The following is a 23,618-nucleotide window of genomic DNA, read 5'->3' on the forward strand; positions in this document are numbered from 1 at the left end:
GCAAACAGACAGACAAACAGACAGACAGACAGACAGATGAAAAATCGGTCAGAGACCGAGGACTTGCCGGAATTTACTTTTTTATCGGCCATTTAGGACAAATATGGCGGCTGAACCACCTGACCGATGACGTCATCATCAACATATTTTATTCCCCACGGAGAGTTCTTTACAATGAGCCATGTCTCAATTTTTTCTGTTCAGCACTTTTGGAGATAGAGGTGCAACGTTTTTCGGATTTTCCAAGATGGCGGCCGAACCACGTGACCGATGACGTCATCATTAACATATTTTATTCCCCATGGAGAGTTCTTTCCAATGAGCCATGTCTCAATTTTTTCTGTTCAGCACCTTCGGAGATATGGAGGTGCAAAGTTTTTCGGATTTTCCAAGATGGCGGCAGAACCACGTGACATATGACGTCATCAGTAACATATTTTATTCCCCATGGAGAGTTCTTTACAATGAGCCATGTCTCAATTTTTTCTGTACAGTACTTTCGGAGATATAGAGGTGCCAAGTTTTTCGGTTTTTCCAAGATGGCGGCCGAACCACGTCACCGATGACGTCATCAATTGGGCACCGTCTATTCCAGGGCAAGACCAATATGTGTGCAAAGTTTGGCGATTCTCCGTGCAACGGTGTAGACGCAGTGCTGCAAACAGACAAACAGACAAACAGACAAACAGACAAACGAACAGATCAACATACTTGCCGGAAAATTTTTTCCGGCAAGTAACAAACGAACAGATCAACATACTTGCCGGAAATTTTTCCGGCAAGTAACGAACAGATCAACATACTTGCCGGAAAATTTTTCCGGCAAGTAACGAACAGATCAACATACTTGCCGGAAAATTTTTCCGGCAAGTAATGAAAAATCGGTCAGAGACCGAGGACTTGCCGGAATTTACTTTTTTATCGGCCATTTCGGACAAATATGGCGGTCGAACCACGTGACCGATGACGTCATCATTAACATATTTTATTCCCCATGGAGAGTTCTTTACAATGAGCCATGTCTCAATTTTTTCTATTCAGCACTTTTGGAGATATGGAGGTGCTAAGTTTTTCGGTTTTTCCAAGATGGCGGTCGAACCACGTGACCGATGACGTCATCAACATGTTTTATTCCCGGGTCGAGGCATCGTGCCCGGGCGGAGACAGGCGGGCCGGTGGTCGGAATGTGATGCTCCACTCCGTGACTGACGACAACGGCTGAAAAGGTGGGCCGTGTAAGGGCCGGGAACTTGGTGAGGAGACGGGCGAACTCATCAGAGGTCGAGAGCATGCAAGCAAGCCTCGTCGAGGCGGACCCGCTCAGCGAGCATGGAAGAGAACTGAATGTCTCAGCATTAATGAGCCGCTGATTTTTAACATCCACCAATAGGCCATTGGCGCAGAGGAAATCAGCGCCCAGCAAGGGGGTGGACACCCTCGCCATGACAAATTCCCATGTAAACCGCTGCCCGCCAAAGCATAGTGCCACGGTCCGTTTGCCAAAAGTCTGAATAGCACTGCCGTTGGCAGCTTCCAGGGCGGGGCCATGACTCCCGGCCTCCCGGTCCAATGCCGACGCAGGTAGAACGCTCACCCGGGCCCCTGTATCGCAGAGGAAACGACGTCCGGAGTCGGTGTCCGAAATGAACAACAAACTGCCCGAACGGCCGACGCTCATGGCAGTTAACGAGCGCCGGCCACCCCGTTTCCCGACTCGCTGAAGCTGCATGGTGGCCGGCATGCCTTGGCCTTGGGCCCAAACCTTGCGTGGTAAAAGCACAAGGCTGGGGCCTTCTGCCGCTGGGCTGTAATGGCGGCTGCAACGGTGCCCGCCAGCGGCGTAGGCTCGACGGGGCCGGGGTCCCATGCAGCCGCACTGCATTGCTGTCTGGCGGAGAAAAACTTGTCTGCTTCCCTGGCCAGGGTGCGGAAATCCTTAACAGACAAGTTGGCCAAGGCTGACTGTACCTGTCCTGGCAGCTGCTGCAGGAACAGTTCCTTGAAGAGAAAACATGGTCCGTGGCTGCCCAGGAGAGACAACATGTGGACCATCAGCTCCGACGGCTTGGAGTCGCCCAGCCCGGGTAGAGAAAGGAGCTGGCGGGCGCGCTCAGCCTCAGTGAGCTCAAAGGTTTTGAGTAGCAGCGCCTTTAGCGTCTCGTACTTGCCGCCCTTCGGAGGATCCTGGAGAAGGCTCACCACCCTGGTCGCATTGGAGTCACTGAGCGCAGACACGACATAATAATACTTGGTGTCGTCAGCAGAAATGCTCCGAATGGCGAATTGGGCGTCAGCTTGGGCGAACCAAACGGCAGCCTGTCGTTCCCAAAACTCCGGCAGTTTAATCAAAACTGCGCTTGTGCACAATAATGTGCATCAAGGAAGCAACACGTAGTATATTTAACGTGTTTATTATGATTCAGAGAGGATTCGAACCGCCGATCTACCAGATGCAGAGCGGATGTTCTAACCATTATGCCACAAAGTTTGACACACACACACACACACACACACACACACACACACACACACACACACACACACACACACACACACACACACACACACACACACACACACACACACACACACACACACACACACACACACACACACACACACACACACACACACACACACACACACACACACACACACACACACACGTAAACACGTTTGTGTGAAAGTTTTGCACACACTTGCATGAACACTTGTGTGAAACACAAGACAAGTACATGTATACGCACGCGCACGTCTTGACCCCGTGTTGACCGGCATCCAGTCTATTACACAGGTAGTAACGCTTGCGCACACACATACACACAGAAATATATTGTCTTAAAGAGTGATGTATGGACATTCATTGTCCAACAATGTAAAGACAATGACATAATCGTAAACATGTCTTTAAGACAAAAAAAACAACTCGGAACGCCCGGATACCTGGCGCCCGAGTGGAAATAGGACCATTCGCGAGATCTTCAAGGAGAGTAAGGTAAAAACAGGTGCGGGTGAAGAGGGAACGGGGAAAGAAAAGAAAAAAAGTTGGAAGATCTGCGACTGTTCTCTGATCTGATGGGAAGATCGAAATGGGAAAGCTTTATTAACTAAACGCGGACCTCGACGGAAACACCATTCAGATGCCCCTCCCACCTGCTGTGTTTTCTTTTAAACTTTGCCCGCTGCTGGTCGAGTCACGTGACCACGCAGAAGCTAAATTGGTTGACATGATTTCCCCTGAAACCTGCAACGAGTAATTCTCAAACGATCTCTTGTTATTATCTTCCAGGAATTTCAAAAATAACATTTACCTGAGGGAGAGGCCGAGCTGAGTGAGCATTCAGCGCGTCATCCGCAGGAGCTTCGAGTAGTGACCGCGACCAAAAGGGGACTCCTTGTGTTTTAATGAAGTAAAGTCATCCTGTGTGGTTTTAATAATGTTTTATTTACGGAAATATTCACATTTGCTCTTTGAGGAAGTTGCACTTTAACCCCTGAGGATTTGTTTTCCACTTCCGCCTTTTTGTGTTGCCGAGCAACGGTGTTCTCGCCTGAGGGAAATCGTATGAAGGAGTGATGTGAGAAGGAATGAGGGAGAGGAGCGAATGGGGAATGAATGTGGGCAGAGGCGGTGCGTTCCATTAGCAAGCAGCTTGCTATCGGTGATAAGTGGTGCCGAGCACTCCGTTCCGTTTCGTTGGAGTGCTTGATTGAGCGGAAAGGCACAAAACAGATGGCGCAAACTGGCAAATCTGAGTTTGTTACTTGTCTTGCCGGAAAAGATTCCGGCAAGTATGTTGATCGGTTGGTTTGTCTGTTGTCTGCGCGCAACACTACGTCTACACCGTTGCACGTAGAATCGCCAAACTTTACACACATATTTGTTGTCTTGCCCTGGAATAGACTCTACCCAATTTTTAACTCTCAGCCCAAGGCCTCCATTATGACGTCATAATTTGATAATTACAAAACTTCATCCAATCAAGATGCAATTTCTTGAGCGCCATGTCGGCAGAAACTGGTGTAAAAAAAAAAAGAATGATGACGTCATCGGTCATGTGGTTCGGCCGCCATCTTGGAAAAACCGAAAAATTTTGCACCTCTATATCGCCGAAAGTGCTGAATAGAAAAAATTGGGACATGGCTCATTGTAAAGAACTCTCCATGAGGAATAAAATATGTTATGATGATGTCATAGGTGCCTCCATTATGACGTCATAATTTGACAAATACAAAACTTCATCCGATCAAGATGAAATTTCTTGAGCATCATCAAGGAATAAATTAGTTCAGAAAACAAATAATAATGACGTCATCGGTCACGTGGTTCAGCCACCATATTTGTCGAAAATGGCCGATAAAAAAGTACATTCCGGCAAGTCCTCGGTCTCTGACCGATTTTTCATCTGTTTGTCTGTCTGTCTGTTTGTCTGTTTGCAGCACTACGTCTACACCGTTGCACGTAGAATCACCAAACTTTGCACACGTATTTGTCTTGCCCTCTAATATACTGTGCCCAAATGATGACGTCATCGGTCACGTGGTTCGGCCGCCATCTTGGAAAAACCGAAAAATTTTGCACCTCGATATCTCAAAGTGCTGAACAGAAAAAATTGAGACATGGCTCATTGTAAAGAACTCTCCATGGGGAATAAAATATGTTAATGATGACGTCATCGGACACGTGGTTCGGCCGCCATCTTGGAAAAACCGAAAAATTTTGCACCTCCATATCTCCGAAAGTCCTGAACAGAAAAAAATTGAGACATGGCTCATTGTAAAGAACTCTCCATGGGGAATAAAATATGTAAATGATGACGTCATCAGTCACGTGGTTCGGTCGCCATCTTGGAAAAACGGCAAAACGTTGCGCCACTATATCTCCAAAAGTGCTGAACAGAAAAAATTGAGACATGGCTCATTGTAAAGAACTCTCCATGGGGAATAAAACATGTTGATGACGTCATCTGTCACGTGGTTCGGCCGCCATCTTGGAAAAACCGAATGAAAAATCGGTCAGAGACCGAGGACTTGCCGGAATGTACTTTTTTATCGGCCATTTAGGACAAATATGGCGGCCGAACCAGGTGACCGATGACGTCATCATTAACATATTTTATTCCCCATGGAGAGTTCTTTCCAATGAGCCATACCTCAATTTTTTCTATACAGGACTTTTGGAATTGTGGAGGTGCAGAGTTTTTCGGTTTTTCCAAGATGGCGGCTGAACCACGTGACCGATGACATCATCATTAACATATTTTATTCCCCATGGAGAGTTCTTTACAATGAGCCATGTCTCAATTTTTTCTATTCAGCACTTTCGGAGATATGGAGGTGCTAAGTTTTTCGGTTTTTCCAAGATGGCGGCCGACCACGTGACTGACGACGTCATCATTAACATATTTTATTCCCCATGGAGAGTTCTTTACAATGAGCCATGTCTCAATTTTTTCTGTTCAGCACTTTTGGAGATATAGTGGTGCAAATTTTTGCCGTTTTTCCAAGATGGCGGCCGACCACGTGACATATGACGTCATCATTAACATATTTTATTCCCCATGGAGAGTTCTTTACAATGAGCCATGTCTCAATTTTTTCTGTACAGCACTTTCGGAGATATAGAGGTGCAAAGTTTTTCGGTTTTTCCAAGATGGCGGCCGAACCACGTCACCGATGACGTCATCAATTGGGCACAGTCTATTCCAGGGCAAGACCAATATGTGTGCAAAGTTTGGCGATTCTCCGTGCAACGGTGTAGACACAGTGCTGCAAACAGACAAACAGACAAACAGACAAACAGACAGACAAACAGATGAAAAATCGGTCAGAGACCGAGGACTTGCCGGAATGTAAGTTTTTTATCGGCCATTTAGGACAAATATGGCGGCCGAACCACGTGACCGATGACGTCATCATTAACATATTTTATTCCCCATGGAGAGTTCTTTACAATGAGCCATGTCTCAATTTTTTCTATTCAGCACTTTTGGAGATATGAGGTGCAAAGTTTTTCGGTTTTTCCAACATGGCGGCCGAACCACGTGACTGATGACATCATCATTAATATGTTTTAATTCCGCATGGAGAGTTCTTTACAATGAGCCATGTCTCAATTTTTTCTGTTCAGCACTTTTGGAGATATAGTGGTGCAAAGTTTTGCCGTTTTTCCAAGATGGCGGCCGACCACGTGACATATGACATCATCATTAACATATTTTATTCCCCATGTGGAGTTCTTTACAATGAGCCATGTCTCAATTTTTTCTATTCAGCACTTTTGGAGATATGAGGTGCAAAGTTTTTCGGTTTTTCCAACATGGCGGCCGAACCACGTGACTGATGACATCATCATTAATATGTTTTAATTCCGCATGGAGAGTTCTTTACAATGAGCCATGTCTCAATTTTTTCTGTTCAGCACTTTTGGAGATATAGTGGTGCAAAGTTTTGCCGTTTTTCCAAGATGGCGGCCGACCACGTGACATATGACATCATCATTAACATATTTTATTCCCCATGGAGAGTTCTTTACAATGAGCCATGTCTCAATTTTTTCTGTTCAGCACTTTTGGAGATTTTGTGGTGCAAAGTTTTGCCGTTTTTCCAAGATGGCGGCCGACCACGTGACTGATGACGTCATCATTAACATATTTTATTCCCCATGGAGAGTTCTTTACAATGAGCCATGTCTCAATTTTTTCTGTTCAGCACTTTTGGAGATAGTGGTGCAAAGTTTTGCCGTTTTTCCAAGATGGCGGCCGACCACGTGACATATGACGTCATCATTAACATATTTTATTCCCCATTGAGAGTTCTTTACAATGAGCCATGTCTCAATTTTTTCTGTTCAGCACTTTTGGAGATATAGTGGCGCAACGTTTTGCCGTTTTTCCAAGATGTCGGCCGAGCCACGTGACTGATGACGTCATCATTTACATATTTTATTCCCCATGGAGAGTTCTTTACAATGAGCCATGTCTCAATTTTTTCTGTTCAGTACTTTCGGAGATATAGAGGTGCAAAGTTTTTCGGTTTTTCCAAGATGGCGGCCGAACCACGTCACCGATGACGTCATCATTTGGGCACAGTCTATTCCAGGGCAAGACCAATATGTGTGCAAAGTTTGGCGATTCTACGTGCAACGGTGTAGACGCAGTGCTGCAAACAGACAGACAGACAGACAGACAAACAGACAGACAAACAAATGAAAAATCGGTCAGAGACCGAGGACTTGCCGGAATGTACTTTTTTATTGGCCATTTAGGACAAATATGGCGGCCGAACCACGTGACTGATGACGTCATCATTAACATATTTTATTCCCCATGGAGAGTTCTTTACATTGAGCCATGTCTCAATTTTTTCTATTCAGGACTTTTGGAGATGTGGAGGTGCAGAGTTTTTCGGTTTTTCCAAGATGGCGGCCGAACCACGTGACCGATGACATCATCATTAACATATTTTATTCCCCATGGAGAGTTCTTTACAATGAGCCATGTCACAATTTTTTCTATTCAGCACTTTCGGAGATATGGAGGTGCTAGGTTTTTCGGTTTTTCCAAGATGGCGGCCGACCACGTGACTGATGACGTCATCATTAACATATTTTATTCCCCATGGAGAGTTCTTTACAATGAGCCATGTCTCAATTTTTTCTGTTCAGCACTTTTGGAAATATAGTGGTGCAAAGTTTTGCCGTTTTTCCAAGATGGCGGCCGACCACGTGACATATGACATCATCATTAACATATTTTATTCCCCATGGAGAGTTCTTTACAATGAGCCATGTCTCAATTTTTTCTCTACAGTACTTTCGGAGATATAGAGGTGCAAAGTTTTTCGGTTTTTCCAAGATGGCGGCCGAACCACGTCACCGATGACGTCATCAATTGGGCACAGTCTATTCCAGGGCAAGACCAATATGTGTGCAAAGTTTGGCGATTCTACGTGCAACGGTGTAGACGCAGTGCTGCAAACAGACAGACAGACAGATGAAAAATCGGTCAGAGACCGAGGACTTGCCGGAATTTACTTTTTTATCGGCCATTTAGGACAAATATGGCGGCTGAACCACGTGACCGATGACGTCATCATTAACATATTTTATTCCCCATGGAGAGTTCTTTACAATGAGCCATGTCTCAATTTTTTCTGTTCAGCACTTTCGGAGATATGGACGTGCAAAGTTTTTCGGTTTTTCCAAGATGGCGGCCGAACCACCTGACCGATGACGTCATCATTAACATATTTTATTCCCCATGGAGAGTTCTTTACAATGAGCCATGTCTCAATTTTTTCTGTTCAGCACTTTCGGAGATATCGAGTTGCAAACTTTTTCCAAGATGGCGGCCGAACCACGTGACCAATGACGTCATCACTAACATTTTATTCCCCATGGAGAGTTCTTTACAATGAGCTCAATTTTTTCTGTTCATCACTTTTGGAGATATAGTGGTGCAAAATTTTGCCATTTTCCAAGATGGCGGCCGAACCACGTGACTGATGACGTCATCATTAACATATTTTATTCCCCATGGAGAGTTCTTTACAATGAGCCATGTCTCAATTTTTTCTATTCAGGACTTTTGAGATGTGGAGGTGCAGAGTTTTTCGGTTTTTCCAAGATGGCGGCCGAACCACGTGACCGATGACATCATCATTAACATATTTTATTCCCCATGGAGAGTTCTTTACAATGAGCCATGTCTCAATTTTTTCTATTCAGCACTTTCGGAGATATGGAGGTGCTAAGTTTTTCGGTTTTTCCAAGATGGCGGCCGACCACGTGACTGATTACGTCATCATTAACATATTTTATTCCCCATGGAGAGTTCTTTACAATGAGCCATGTCTCAATTTTTTCTGTTCAGCACTTTTGGAGATATAGTGGTGCAAATTTTTGCCGTTTTTCCAAGATGGCGGCCGACCACGTGACATATGACGTCATCATTAACATATTTTATTCCCCATGGAGAGTTCTTTACAATGAGCCATGTCTCAATTTTTTCTGTACAGTACTTTCGGAGATATAGAGGTGCAAAGTTTTTCGGTTTTTCCAAGATGGCGGCCGAACCACGTCACCGATGACGTCATCATTGAGGCACAGTATATTAGAGGGCAAGACCATTATGTGTACAAAGTTTGGCGATTCTCCGTGCAACGGTGTAGACGCAGTGCTGCAAACAGACAAACAGACAGACAAACAGACAAACAGACAAACAGACAAACAGACAAATGAAAAATCGGTCAGAGACCGAGGACTTGCCGGAATGTACTTTTTTATCGGCCATTTAGGACAAATATGGCGGCCGAACCACGTGACCGATGACGTCATCATTAACATATTTTATTCCCCATGGAGAGTTCTTTACAATGAGCCATGTCTCAATTTTTTCCACTCTGCACTTTTGGAGATATAGTGGTGCAAAGTTTTCCCGTTTTTCCAAGATGGCGGCCGAACCACGTGACCGATGGCATCATCATTAACATATTTTATTGCCCATGGAGAGTTCTTTACAATGAGCCATGTCTCAATTTTTTCTATTCAGCACTTTCAGAGAAATGGAGGTGCAAAATTTTTCGGTTTTTCCAAGATGGCGGCCGAACCACGTGACATATGACGTCATCATTAACATATTTTATTCCCCATGGAGAGTTCTTTACAATGAGCAATGTCTCAATTTTTTCTGTTCAGCACTTTTGGAGATATAGTGGTGCAAAGTTTTGCCGTTTTTCCAAGATGGCGGCCGACCACGTGACATATGACGTCATCATTAACATATTTTATTCCCCATGGAGCGTTCTTTACAATGAGCCATGTCTCAATTTTTTCTGTTCAGCACTTTTGGAGATATCGTGGTGCAAAGTTTTGCCGTTTTTCCAAGATGGCGGCCGACCACGTGACTGATGACGTCATCATTAACATATTTTATTCCCCATGGAGAGTTCTTTACAATGAGCCATGTCTCAATTTTTTCTGTTCAGGACTTTTGGAGATATGGAGGTGCAAAATATTTCGGTTTTTCCAAGATGGCGGCCGAACCACGTGACCGATGACGTCATCATTTGGGCACAGTATATTAGAGGGCAAGACAAATACGTGTGCAAAGTTTGGTGATTCTACGTGCAACGGTGTAGACGTAGTGCTGCAAACAGACAAACAGACAAACAGACAAACAGACAAACAGACAAATGAAAAATCGGTCAGAGACCGAGGACTTGCCGGAATGTACTTTTTTATCGGCCATTTAGGACAAATAGGGCGGCCGAACCACGTGACCGATGACGTCATCATTAACATATTTTATTCCCCATGGAGAGTTCTTTACAATGAGCCATACCTCAATTTTTTCTATTCAGGACTTTTGGAGATGTGGAGGTGCAGAGTTTTTCGGTTTTTCCAAGATGGCGGCCGAACCACGTGACCGATGACATCATCATTAACATATTTTGTTCCCCATGGAGAGTTCTTTACAATGAGCCATGTCTCAATTTTTTCTATTCAGCACTTTCGGAGATATGGAGGTGCTAAGTTTTTCGGTTTTTCCAAGATGGCGGCCGACCACGTGACTGATGACGTCATCATTAACATATTTTATTCCCCATGGAGAGTTCTTTACAATGAGCCATGTCTCAATTTTTTCTGTTCAGTACTTTCGGAGATATAGAGGTGCAAATTTATTCGGTTTTTCCAAGATGGCGGCCGAACCACGTCACCGATGACGTCATCATTGAGGCACAGTATATTAGAGGGCAAGACCATTATGTGTGCAAAGTTTGGCGATTCTCCGTGCAACGGTGTAGACGCAGTGCTGCAAACAGACAAACAGACAGACAAACAGACAGACAAACAGACAGACAGACAAACAAACGAACAGATCAACATACTTGCCGGAAATTTTTTCCGGCAAGTAACAAACGAACAGATCAACATACTTGCCGGAATCTTTTCCGGCAAGTAACAAACGAACAGATCAACATACTTGCCGGAATCTTTTCCGGCAAGTAACAAACGAACAGATCAACATACTTGCCGGAAAAATTTTTCCGGCAAGTAACAAACAGACAAAAAATCGGTCAGAGACCGAGGACTTGCCGGAATGTACTTTTTTATCGGCCATTTTGGACAAATATGGCGGTCGAAACACGTGAACGATGACGTCATCAATAACATATTTTATTCCCCATGGAGAGTTCTTTACAATGAGCCATGTCTCAATTTTTTCTGTTCAGTACTTTCGGAGATATAGAGGTGCAAATTTATTCGGTTTTTCCAAGATGGCGGCCGAACCACGTGACCTATGACGTCATCATTAACATATTTTATTCCCCATGGAGAGTTCTTTACAATGAGCCATGTCTCAATTTTTTCTGTTCAGCACTTTTGGAGATTTCGTGGTGCAAAGTTTTGCCGTTTTTCCAAGATGGCGGCCGAACCACGTGACCTATGACGTCATCATTAACATGTTTTATTCCCAATGGAGAGTTCTTTACAATGAGCCATGGCTCAATTTTTTCTGTTCAGCACATTGAGATATCGAGGTGCAAAATTTTTCGGTTTTTCCAAGATGGCGGCCGAACCACGTGACTGATGACGTCATCATTAACATATTTTATTCCCCATGGAGAGTTCTTTACAATGAGCCATGTCTCAATTTTTTCTGTTCAGCACTTTTGGAGATTTTGTGGTGCAAAGTTTTGCCGTTTTTCCAAGATGGCGGCCGACCACGTGACTGATGACGTCATCATTAACATATTTTATTCCCCATGGAGAGTTCTTTACAATGAGCCATGTCTCAATTATTCTGTTCAGCACTTTTGGAGATATAGTGGTGCAAAGTTTTGCCGTTTTTCCAAGATGGCGGCCGACCACGTGACATATGACGTCATCATTAACACATTTTATTCCCCATGGAGAGTTCTTTCCAATGAGCCATGTCTCAATTTTTTCTGTTCAGCACTTTTGGAGATATAGTGGCGCAACGATTTGCCGTTTTTCCAAGATGGCGACCGAACCACGTGACTGATGACGTCATCATTTACATATTTTATTCCCCATGGAGAGTTCTTTACAATGAGCCATGTCTCAATTTTTTCTGTTCAGCACTTTTGGAGATATAGTGGTGCAAATTTTTGCCGTTTTTCCAAGATGGCGGCCGACCACGTGACATATGACGTCATCATTAACATATTTTATTCCCCATGGAGAGTTCTTTACAATGAGCCATGTCTCAATTTTTTCTGTTCAGTACTTTCGGAGATATAGAGGTGCAAATTTATTCGGTTTATCCAAGATGGCGGCCGAACCACGTCACTGATGACGTCATCATTGAGGCACAGTATATTAGAGGGCAAGACCATTATGTGTGCAAAGTTTGGCGATTCTCCGTGCAACGGTGTAGACGCAGTGCTGCAAACAGACAAACAGACAGACAAACAGACAGACAAACAGACAGACAGACAAATGAAAAATCGGTCAGAGACCGAGGACTTGCCGGAATTTACTTTTTTATCGGCCATTTAGGACAAATATGGCGGCTGAACCACCTGACCGATGACGTCATCACTAACATATTTTATTCCCCACGGAGAGTTCTTTACAATGAGCCATGTCTCAATTTTTTCTGTTCAGCACTTTTGGAGATAGAGGTGCAACGTTTTTCGGATTTTCCAAGATGGCGGCCGAACCACGTGACCGATGACGTCATCATTAACATATTTTATTCCCCATGGAGAGTTCTTTCCAATGAGCCATGTCTCAATTTTTTCTGTTCAGCACGTTCGGAGATATGGAGGTGCAAAGTTTTTCGGATTTTCCAAGATGGCGGCAGAACCACGTGACATATGACGTCATCAGTAACATATTTTATTCCCCATGGAGAGTTCTTTACAATGAGCCATGTCTCAATTTTTTCTGTACAGTACTTTCGGAGATATAGAGGTGCCAAGTTTTTCGGTTTTTCCAAGATGGCGGCCGAACCACGTCACCGATGACGTCATCAATTGGGCACAGTCTATTCCAGGGCAAGACCAATATGTGTGCAAAGTTTGGCGATTCTCCGTGCAACGGTGTAGACGCAGTGCTGCAAACAGACAAACAGACAAACAGACAAACAGACAAACAGACAAACAGACAAACAGATGAAAAATCGGTCAGAGACCGAGGACTTGCCGGAATGTACTTTTTTATCGGCCATTTAGGACAAATATGGCGGCCGAACCACGTGACCGATGACGTCATCATTAACATATTTTATTCCCCATAGAGAGTTCTTTACAATGAGCCATACCTCAATTTTTTCTATTCATGACTTTTGGAGATGTGGAGGTGCAGAGTTTTTCGGTTTTTCCAAGATGGCGGCCGACCACGTGACTGATGACGTCATCAATCACATATTTTATTCCCCATGGAGAGTTCTTTACAATGAGCCATGTCTCAATTTTTTCTATTCAGTACTTTCAGAGATATGGAGGTGCAAAGTTTTGCCGTTTTTCCAAGATGGCAGCCGACCACGTGACTGATGACGTCATCATTAACATATTTTATTCCCCATGGAGAGTTCTTCACAATGAGCCATGTCTCAATTTTTTCTGTTCAGTACTTTCGGAGATATAGCGGTGCAAATTATTTCGGTTTTTCCAAGATGGCCGCCGAAACACGTGACCGATGACGTCATAAATTGGGCACAGTCTATTCCAGGGCAAGACGAATATGTGTGCAAAGTTTGGCGATTTTCCGTGCAACGGTGTAGACGCAGTGCTGCAAACAGACAAACAGACAAACAGACAGACAGACAGACAGACAGACAAACGAACAGATCAACATACTTGCCGGAAAGGACAAACGAACAGATCAACATACTTGCCGGAAAATTTTTCCGGCAAGTAATGAAAAATCGGTCAGAGACCGAGGACTTGCCGGAATGTACTTTTTTATCGGCCATTTAGAACAAATATGGCGGCTGAACCACATGATAGATGACGTCATCATTAACATATTTTATTCCCCATGGAGAGTTCTTTAAAATGAGCCATGCCTCAATTTTTTCTATTCAGGACTTTTGGAGATGTGGAGGTGCAGAGTTTTTCGGTTTTTCCAAGATGGCGGCCGAACCACGTGACCGATGACGTCATCATTAACATATTTTATTCCCCATGGAGAGTTCTTTACAATGAGCCATGTCTCAATTTTTTTATATTCAGCACTTTCGGAGATATGGAGGTGCTAGGTTTTTCGGTTTTTCCAAGATGGCGGCCGACCACGTGACTGATGACGTCATCATTAACATATTTTATTCCCCATGGAGAGTTCTTTACAATGAGCCATGTCTCAATTTTTTCTGTTCAGCACTTTCGGAGATATAGTGGTGCAAAGTTTTGCCGTTTTTCCAAGATGGCGGCCGACCACGTGACATATAACATCATCATTAACATATTTTATTCCCCATGGAGAGTTCTTTACAATGAGCCATGTCTCAATTTTTTCTGTTCAGCACTTTCGGAGATATGGAGGTGCAAAGTTTTTCGGTTTTTCCAAGATGGCGGCCGAACCACCTGACCGATGACGTCATCATTAACATATTTTATTCCCCATGGAGAGTTCTTTACAATGAGCCATGTCTCAATTTTTTCCATTCTGCACTTTTGGAGATATAGTGGTGCAAAGTTTTTGCCGTTTTTCCAAGATGGCGGCCGACCACGTGACTGATGACGTCATCATTAACATATTTTATTCCCCATAGAGAGTTCTTTACAATGAGCCATACCTCAATTTTTTCTATTCATGACTTTTGGAGATGTGGAGGTGCAGAGTTTTTCGGTTTTTCCAAGATGGCGGCCGACCACGTGACTGATGACGTCATCAATCACATATTTTATTCCCCATGGAGAGTTCTTTACAATGAGCCATGTCTCAATTTTTTCTGTTCAGTACTTTCGGAGATATAGCGGTGCAAATTATTTCGGTTTTTCCAAGATGGCCGCCGAAACACGTGACCGATGACGTCATAAATTGGGCACAGTCTATTCCAGGGCAAGACGAATATGTGTGCAAAGTTTGGCGATTTTCCGTGCAACGGTGTAGACGCAGTGCTGCAAACAGACAAACAGACAAACAGACAGACAGACAGACAAACGAACAGATCAACATACTTGCCGGAATCCTTTCCGGCAAGTAACAAACGAACAGATCAACATACTTGCCGGAAAAAATTTTCCGGCAAGTAACAAACAGACAAACAGACAAATGAAAAATCGGTCAGAGACCGAGGACTTGTCGGAATGTACTTTTTTATCGGCCATTTAGGACAAATATGGCGGCCGAACCACGTGACCGATGACGTCATCATTAACATATTTTATTCCCCATGGAGAGTTCTTTACAATGAGCCATGTCTCAATTTTTTCTATTCAGGACTTTTGGAGATGTGGAGGTGCAGAGTTTTTCGGTTTTTCCAAGATGGCGGCCGAACCACGTGACCGATGACATCATCATTAACATATTTTATTCCCCATCAAGAGTTCTTTACAATGAGCCATGTCTCAATTTTTTCTATTCAGTACTTTCAGAGATATGGAGGTGCAAAGTTTTTAGGTTTTTCCAAGATGGCGGCCGAACCACGTGACTGATGACGTCATCATTAACATATTTTATTCCCCATGGAGAGTTCTTTACAATGAGCCATGTCTCAATTTTTTCTGTTCAGCACTTTCGGAGATATAGAGTTGCAAACTTTTTCCAAGATGGCGGCCGAACCACGTGACCAATGACGTCATCACTAACATTTTATTCCCCATGGAGAGTTGTTTACAATGAGCTCAATTTTTTCTGTTCAGCACTTTTGGAGATATAGTGGTGCAAAATTTTGCCATTTTCCAAGATGGCGGCCGAACCACGTGACTGATGACATCATCATTAACATATTTTATTACCCATGGAGAGTTCTTTACAATGAGCCATGTCTCAATTTTTTCTGTTCAGCACTTTTGGAGATATAGCGGTGCAAAATTTTGCCGTTTTTCCAAGATGGCGGCCGACCACGTGACATATGACATCATCATTAACATATTTTATTCCGCATGGCGAGTTCTTTACAATGAGCCATGTCTCAATTTTTTCTATTCAGCACTTTTGGAGATTTCGTGGTGCAAAGTTTTGCCGTTTTTCCAAGATGGCGGCCGACCACGTGACTGATGATGTCATCATTAACATATTTTATTCCCCATGGAGAGTTCTTTACAATGAGCCATGTCTCAATTTTTTCTGTTCAGTACTTTCGGAGATATAGAAGTACAAGGTTTTTCGGTTTTTACAAGATGGCGGCCGAACCACGTCACCGATGACGTCATCAATTGGGCACAGTCTATTCCAGGGCAAGACCAATATGTGTGCAAAGTTTGGCGATTCTACGTGCAACGGTGTAGACGCAGTGCTGCAAACAGACAGACAAACAGACAGACAGACAGACAGACAGACAAACAAACGAACAGATCAACATACTTGCCGGAAAATTTTTCCGGCAAGTAATGAAAAATCGGTCAGAGACCGAGGACTTGCCGGAATGTACTTTTTTATCGGCCATTTCGAACAAATATGGCGGCCGAACTACGTGATACATGACGTCATCATTAACATATTTTATTCCCCATGGAGAGTTCTTTACAATGAGCCATCTCTCAATTTTTTCCATTCTGCACTTTTGGAGATATAGTGGTGCAAAGTTTTGCCGTTTTTCCAAGATGGCGGCCGAACCACGTGACCAATGGCATCATCATTAACATATTTTATTCCCCATGGAGAGTTCTTTACAATGAGCCATGTCTCAATTTTTTCTATTCAGCACTTTTGGAGATATAGTGGTGCAAAGTTTTTCGGTTTTTCCAAGATGGCGACCGAACCACGTGACTGATGACGTCATCATTAACATATTTTATTCCCCATGGAGAGTTCTTTACAATGAGCCATGTCTCAATTTTTTCCATTCTGCACTTTTGGAGATATAGTGGTGCAAAGTTTTCCCGTTTTTCCAAGATGGCGGCCGAACCACGTGACCGATGGCATCATCATTAACATATTTTATTGCCCATGGAGAGTTCTTCACAATGAGCCATGTCTCAATTGTTTCTATTCAGCACTTTCAGAGAAATGGAGGTGCAAAATTTTTCGGTTTTTCCAAGATGGCGGCCGAACCACGTGACATATGACGTCATCATTAACATATTTTATTCCCCATGGAGAGTTCTTTACAATGAGCAATGTCTCAATTTTTTCTGTTCAGCACTTTTGGAGATATAGTGGTGCAAAGTTTTGCCGTTTTTCCAAGATGGCGGCCGACCACGTGACATATGACGTCATCATTAACATATTTTATTCCCCATGGAGCGTTCTTTACAATGAGCCATGTCTCAATTTTTTCTGTTCAGCACTTTTGGAGATATCGTGGTGCAAAGTTTTGCCGTTTTTCCAAGATGGCGGCCGACCACGTGACTGATGACGTCATCATTAACATATTTTATTCCCCATGGAGAGTTCTTTACAATGAGCCATGTCTCAATTTTTTCTGTTCAGGACTTTTGGAGATATGGAGGTGCAAAATTTTTCGGTTTTTCCAAGATGGCGGCCGAACCATGTGACCGATGACGTCATCATTTGGGCACAGTATATTAGAGGGCAAGACAAATACGTGTGCAAAGTTTGGTGATTCTACGTGCAACGGTGTAGACGTAGTGCTGCAAACAGACAAACAGACAAACAGACAAACAGATGAAAAATCGGTCAGAGACCGAGGACTTGCCGGAATGTACTCTTTTATCGGCCATTTAAGACAAATATGGCGTCCGAACCACGTGATAGATGACGTCATCATTAACATATATTATTCCCCATGGAGAGTTCTTCACAAAGAGCCATGTCTCAACTTTTTCTATTCAGCACTTTTGGAGATATGGAGGTGCTACGTTTTTCGGTTTTTCCAAGATGGCAGCCGAACCACGTGACCTATGATGTCATCATTAACATATTTTATTCCCCATGGAGAGTTCTTTACAATGAGCCATGTCTCAATTTTTTCTATTCAGCACTTTCAGAGATATGGAGGTGCACAATTTTTCGGTTTTTCCAAGATGGCGGCCGAACCACGTGACATATGACGTCATCATTAACATATTTTATTCCCCATTGAGAGTTCTTTACAATGAGCCATGTCTCAATTTTTTCCATTCTGCACTTTTGGAGATATAGTGGTGCAAAGTTTTCCCATTTTTCCAAGATGGCGGCCGAACCACGTGACCGATGGCGTCATCATTAACATATTTTATTCCCCATGGAGAGTTCTTTACAATGAGCCATGTCTCAATTTTTTCTGTTCAGCACTTTTGGAGATTTTGTGGTGCAAAGTTTTGCCGTTTTTCCAAGATGGCGGCCGACCACGTGACTGATGACGTCATCATTAACATATTTTATTCCCCATGGAGAGTTCTTTACAATGAGCCATGTCTCAATTATTCTGTTCAGCACTTTTGGAGATATAGTGGTGCAAAGTTTTGCCGTTTTTCCAAGATGGCGGCCGACCACGTGACATATGACGTCATCATTAACATATTTTATTCCCCATGGAGAGTTCTTTCCAATGAGCCATGTCTCAATTTTTTCTGTTCAGCACTTTTGGAGATATAGTGGCGCAACGATTTGCCGTTTTTCCAAGATGGCGACCGAACCACGTGACTGATGACGTCATCATTTACATATTTTATTCCCCATGGAGAGTTCTTTACAATGAGCCATGTCTCAATTTTTTCTGTTCAGCACTTTTGGAGATATAGTGGTGCAAATTTTTGCCGTTTTTCCAAGATGGCGGCCGACCACGTGACATATGACGTCATCATTAACATATTTTATTCCCCATGGAGAGTTCTTTACAATGAGCCATGTCTCAATTTTTTCTGTTCAGTACTTTCGGAGATATAGAGGTGCAAATTTATTCGGTTTTTCCAAGATGGCGGCCGAACCACGTCACTGATGACGTCATCATTGAGGCACAGTATATTAGAGGGCAAGACCATTATGTGTGCAAAGTTTGGCGATTCTCCGTGCAACGGTGTAGACGCAGTGCTGCAAACAGACAAACAGACAGACAAACAGACAGACAAACAGACAGACAGACAAACAAACGAACAGATCAACATACTTGCCGGAATCTTTTCCGGCAAGTAATGAAAAATCGGTCAGAGACCGAGGACTTGCCGGAATGTACTTTTTTATCGGCCATTTAGGCCAAATATGGCGGCCGAACCATGTGACCGATGACGTCATCATTAACATATATTATTCCCCATGGAGAGTTCTTCACAAAGAGCCATGTCTCAACTTTTTCTATTCAGCACTTTTGGAGATATGGAGGTGCTACGTTTTTCGGTTTTTCCAAGATGGCAGCCGAACCACGTGACCTATGATGTCATCATTAACATATTTTATTCCCCATGGAGAGTTCTTTACAATGAGCCATGTCTCAATTTTTTCTATTCAGCACTTTCAGAGATATGGAGGTGCACAATTTTTCGGTTTTTCCAAGATGGCGGCCGAACCACGTGACATATGACGTCATCATTAACATATTTTATTCCCCATTGAGAGTTCTTTACAATGAGCCATGTCTCAATTTTTTCCATTCTGCACTTTTGGAGATATAGTGGTGCAAAGTTTTCCCATTTTTCCAAGATGGCGGCCGAACCACGTGACCGATGGCGTCATCATTAACATATTTTATTCCCCATGGAGAGTTCTTTACAATGAGCCATGTCTCAATTTTTTCTGTTCAGCACTTTTGGAGATTTTGTGGTGCAAAGTTTTGCCGTTTTTCCAAGATGGCGGCCGACCACGTGACTGATGACGTCATCATTAACATATTTTATTCCCCATGGAGAGTTCTTTACAATGAGCCATGTCTCAATTATTCTGTTCAGCACTTTTGGAGATATAGTGGTGCAAAGTTTTGCCGTTTTTCCAAGATGGCGGCCGACCACGTGACATATGACGTCATCATTAACATATTTTATTCCCCATGGAGAGTTCTTTCCAATGAGCCATGTCTCAATTTTTTCTGTTCAGCACTTTTGGAGATATAGTGGCGCAACGATTTGCCGTTTTTCCAAGATGGCGACCGAACCACGTGACTGATGACGTCATCATTTATATATTTTATTCCCCATGGAGAGTTCTTTACAATGAGCCATGTCTCAATTTTTTCTGTTCAGCACTTTTGGAGATATAGTGGTGCAAATTTTTGCCGTTTTTCCAAGATGGCGGCCGACCACGTGACATATGACGTCATCATTAACATATTTTATTCCCCATGGAGAGTTCTTTACAATGAGCCATGTCTCAATTTTTTCTGTTCAGTACTTTCGGAGATATAGAGGTGCAAATTTATTCGGTTTTTCCAAGATGGCGGCCGAACCACGTCACTGATGACGTCATCATTGAGGCACAGTATATTAGAGGGCAAGACCATTATGTGTGCAAAGTTTGGCGATTCTCCGTGCAACGGTGTAGACGCAGTGCTGCAAACAGACAAACAGACAGACAAACAGACAGACAAACAGACAGACAGACAAACAAATCAGAGACCGAGGACTTGCCGGAATGTACTTTTTTATCGGCCATTTAGGCCAAATATGGCGGCCGAACCATGTGACCGATGACGTCATCATTAACATATATTATTCCCCATGGAGAGTTCTTCACAAAGAGCCATGTCTCAACTTTTTCTATTCAGCACTTTTGGAGATATGGAGGTGCTACGTTTTTCGGTTTTTCCAAGATGGCAGCCGAACCACGTGACCTATGATGTCATCATTAACATATTTTATTCCCCATGGAGAGTTCTTTACAATGAGCCATGTCTCAATTTTTTCTATTCAGCACTTTCAGAGATATGGAGGTGCACAATTTTTCGGTTTTTCCAAGATGGCGGCCGAACCACGTGACATATGACGTCATCATTAACATATTTTATTCCCCATTGAGAGTTCTTTACAATGAGCCATGTCTCAATTTTTTCCATTCTGCACTTTTGGAGATATAGTGGTGCAAAGTTTTCCCATTTTTCCAAGATGGCGGCCGAACCACGTGACCGATGGCGTCATCATTAACATATTTTATTCCCCATGGAGAGTTCTTTACAATGAGCCATGTCTCAATTTTTTCTGTTCAGCACTTTTGGAGATTTTGTGGTGCAAAGTTTTGCCGTTTTTCCAAGATGGCGGCCGACCACGTGACTGATGACGTCATCATTAACATATTTTATTCCCCATGGAGAGTTCTTTACAATGAGCCATGTCTCAATTATTCTGTTCAGCACTTTTGGAGATATAGTGGTGCAAAGTTTTGCCGTTTTTCCAAGATGGCGGCCGACCACGTGACATATGACGTCATCATTAACATATTTTATTCCCCATGGAGAGTTCTTTCCAATGAGCCATGTCTCAATTTTTTCTGTTCAGCACTTTTGGAGATATAGTGGCGCAACGATTTGCCGTTTTTCCAAGATGGCGACCGAACCACGTGACTGATGACGTCATCATTTACATATTTTATTCCCCATGGAGAGTTCTTTACAATGAGCCATGTCTCAATTTTTTCTGTTCAGCACTTTTGGAGATATAGTGGTGCAAATTTTTGCCGTTTTTCCAAGATGGCGGCCGACCACGTGACATATGACGTCATCATTAACATATTTTATTCCCCATGGAGAGTTCTTTACAATGAGCCATGTCTCAATTTTTTCTGTTCAGTACTTTCGGAGATATAGAGGTGCAAATTTATTCGGTTTTTCCAAGATGGCGGCCGAACCACGTCACTGATGACGTCATCATTGAGGCACAGTATATTAGAGGGCAAGACCATTATGTGTGCAAAGTTTGGCGATTCTCCGTGCAACGGTGTAGACGCAGTGCTGCAAACAGACAAACAGACAGACAAACAGACAGACAAACAGACAGACAGACAAACAAACGAACAGATCAACATACTTGCCGGAAAATTTTTCCGGCAAGTAATGAAAAATCGGTCAGAGACCGAGGACTTGCCGGAATGTACTTTTTTATCGGCCATTTCGAACAAATATGGCGGCCGAACTACGTGATACATGACGTCATCATTAACATATTTTATTCCCCATGGAGAGTTCTTTACAATGAGCCATCTCTCAATTTTTTCCATTCTGCACTTTTGGAGATATAGTGGTGCAAAGTTTTGCCGTTTTTCCAAGATGGCGGCCGAACCACGTGACCAATGGCATCATCATTAACATATTTTATTCCCCATGGAGAGTTCTTTACAATGAGCCATGTCTCAATTTTTTCTATTCAGCACTTTTGGAGATATAGTGGTGCAAAGTTTTTCGGTTTTTCCAAGATGGCGACCGAACCACGTGACTGATGACGTCATCATTAACATATTTTATTCCCCATGGAGAGTTCTTTACAATGAGCCATGTCTCAATTTTTTCCATTCTGCACTTTTGGAGATATAGTGGTGCAAAGTTTTCCCGTTTTTCCAAGATGGCGGCCGAACCACGTGACCGATGGCATCATCATTAACATATTTTATTGCCCATGGAGAGTTCTTCACAATGAGCCATGTCTCAATTGTTTCTATTCAGCACTTTCAGAGAAATGGAGGTGCAAAATTTTTCGGTTTTTCCAAGATGGCGGCCGAACCACGTGACATATGACGTCATCATTAACATATTTTATTCCCCATGGAGAGTTCTTTACAATGAGCAATGTCTCAATTTTTTCTGTTCAGCACTTTTGGAGATATAGTGGTGCAAAGTTTTGCCGTTTTTCCAAGATGGCGGCCGACCACGTGACATATGACGTCATCATTAACATATTTTATTCCCCATGGAGCGTTCTTTACAATGAGCCATGTCTCAATTTTTTCTGTTCAGCACTTTTGGAGATATCGTGGTGCAAAGTTTTGCCGTTTTTCCAAGATGGCGGCCGACCACGTGACTGATGACGTCATCATTAACATATTTTATTCCCCATGGAGAGTTCTTTACAATGAGCCATGTCTCAATTTTTTCTGTTCAGGACTTTTGGAGATATGGAGGTGCAAAATTTTTCGGTTTTTCCAAGATGGCGGCCGAACCATGTGACCGATGACGTCATCATTTGGGCACAGTATATTAGAGGGCAAGACAAATACGTGTGCAAAGTTTGGTGATTCTACGTGCAACGGTGTAGACGTAGTGCTGCAAACAGACAAACAGACAAACAGACAAACAGACAAACAGACAAATGAAAAATCGGTCAGAGACCGAGGACTTGCCGGAATGTACTTTTTTATCGGCCATTTAGAACAAATATGGCGGCCGAACCACGTGACCGATGGCATCATTAACATATTTTATTCCCCATGGAGAGTTCTTTACAATGAGCCATGTCTCAATTTTTTCCATTCTGCACTTTTGGAGATATAGTGGTGCAAAGTTTTCCCGTTTTTCCAAGATGGCGGCCGAACCACGTGACCGATGGCATCATCATTAACATATTTTATTCCCCATGGAGAGTTCTTTCCCATGTCTCAATTTTTTCTGTTCAGCACTTTTGGA

This window comes from Myxine glutinosa, chromosome 13 (assembly GCF_964187855.1).
Source record: "Myxine glutinosa chromosome 13, kmMyxGlut1.1, whole genome shotgun sequence".
NCBI lineage: Eukaryota > Metazoa > Chordata > Myxini > Myxiniformes > Myxinidae > Myxine > Myxine glutinosa.